We start from the raw sequence: 2,391 nt of genomic DNA, 5'->3' as shown, positions 1-2,391 counted from the left end.
TTTGCTTTAACCCTAACCCTAACCCTAGGGTTAGGGTTAGGGTTAATTGTTTCAGAATCGTTTGTTTATGTAGTCGGCACTTAATGTATATCGGCTGAATGGACGTCAGTGATTGGTTGAAATTACAGAAATACGACAACTTTAACATGGAATAATTTATGGATTTCTTTTTTTTTTAAAGAAGACTAAGAGAAAAAGATGTTTTATATGACACATTCTACCAGTGTTCCAAGTTTCAAAGTGTTTCGTTAATGAAAAATGTGGCCCCCGTTTTAAAAAAGATCCTATACTCGGCCATAAAATCCACTTACAAGGCCTGGTCGACCTAGAACTTTTTGAAAAGACACTTGGTACCATGCAGTGGGACTGAACCCGGAACCATTGGCTTAGGAAGCAAACAACTTACCACACATCCACGCCTGCGCTAGTGCACGCTATATTTTATTGCCTTAGCTGCAGCAACAATTAGTTTATCATATTTCTTCATATATGTCTGTGTGCGTGTGCACACGCGCGATCTTTGTGTTTAGAACTCCATTCGTCAGTAAACAGCTAAATATGATTTTGGTCGGTGGCCAGCTATGAGCGGGGCCGAGGCGGTTATTCTGACATTTAATTAAGATACGTTCTTGTTATTGGGCCATCGTATAGAGAAAAGAAAAATGAATACGTTTAGGTTGGATCCTTGTATGTACGACCAGGAACTTCGCTGAAATAAGATCTAGCGACAGAGATAGCTAAGAACTAGTGATTGTAGATAAATTGAAATATAAAGATTTGGAACGAAAATTGCATATGTTACTCGACTAATGTTTATTGCATTGGATTGGTGATAATTTACAGGGTGAACTGTAAAACCGACATCAATGATGAAGGGGAAATCTCCTGATAAACGGACTCATTTTCAGAAGGTTCCCCCTCACTTTAAGTAAGTATTTGGTGCTATAGCCCCAGGCCCACCGACGCCTTATGAGTGGATTTGGCAGACGAAAACTGTGTGGAAACCCGTCTTCTGTGTATGTGTGTTTGTGTTTATTCCACCCATCCACCGCTTGATAACCTATGTTGGTTTGTTTACGTCCTCATAATTTAGAGGTTCGGTAAGAGACCGATAGAATAAGTACCAGACTTAATGGGATTGACCAGTTCGACGAAAACCTATCAAGGCTATGCCCCAGCACGATCACAGTCCAATAGCTGAATCAAATAAAAAAAAAAAAAAAGGTAAAGCTTAGAAATGTGGTTTGTTGAATGTTAACCGGGCTAACAGAACTATGTCTAACTGAAGATTTGTGTCTATTAGTATGAGTTGAAGAAATTCACAAAATCGACAGTTTCCGTTTTTTCTTTTTTTCATTTTCTTTTATTTGTTTCAATCATTAAACTGTCGCCATGCTAAGGCACAACTTTGGAGAATTTCAGATGAAGGAATCGCTCTCAGTACCTATTTTTTTTTTAGGCCTGTTAGCGGTTCGTCTCACCGAAATGTCAAGTGATACCCGTGAGGGTGCTTGGCTGTTTCAACGCCTTAGCCACGCCGCTGCCCATGGCAATACCATGAATGTGTTGGCTTGTTTCGATAAGTTCCGTTGACCCTTATGGTGTGCGATCGATTGATGCCCTTAGTGTTTCGTAAGAAACCGATTCTAATAGTTCTATATTCATTAAATTGTTCCTTAGTGTTAAATAAATGTCACCCCTCGCCTGGCGGTGACATTCATTAACAACTATCTCGTGATAGCAAGACAAGGAGAAAGTAACACACGCACATACATATACATATGTAAAGGGCTTCTTTTACTTTCCGTCTACCAAATCTGATTGTGAAGGATGCAAGAACCATCTCAGCAACAGCACTGATGAGGCATCCCAGAGCAGCCGTGAAGCATATACATCTTTTAGCTGTTTCAGTCATTGGATTGCAGCCATGCTGAGGCTCCGCCTTGGTGGGTTTTTGTCTTTTAAGATCTGGTACTTATTCTCTTGAACGTTTTTTGATGAAATGCTAGATCGTAAGAACATAAACAAACTGACACCAGTTGTGAAGCAGTTGTAGGAGACAAACACAAACAGAAACACATATACATGCACACACATACACACACATACACACACACATACAGGGATGGCCATGAGTCACTTTACTCATTATTATTAGAAATGGGTAAAGCAACTTATGGCCACCTCTGTATATATATACATACATACATACACATGCATATATATGTATGTATCTATGTATATATATATACATGTATATTGTATGTATATATATATGTATGTATGTGTATATATATATATATATATATATATGTGTGTGTGTGTGTGTGTATATGTATATATATATATATATATATATGTGTGTGTGTGTATGTATATGTATATATGTAT

Source organism: Octopus bimaculoides, chromosome 8, assembly GCF_001194135.2.
Source record: "Octopus bimaculoides isolate UCB-OBI-ISO-001 chromosome 8, ASM119413v2, whole genome shotgun sequence".
NCBI lineage: Eukaryota > Metazoa > Mollusca > Cephalopoda > Octopoda > Octopodidae > Octopus > Octopus bimaculoides.
This window is presented reverse-complemented; position numbering follows the sequence as displayed.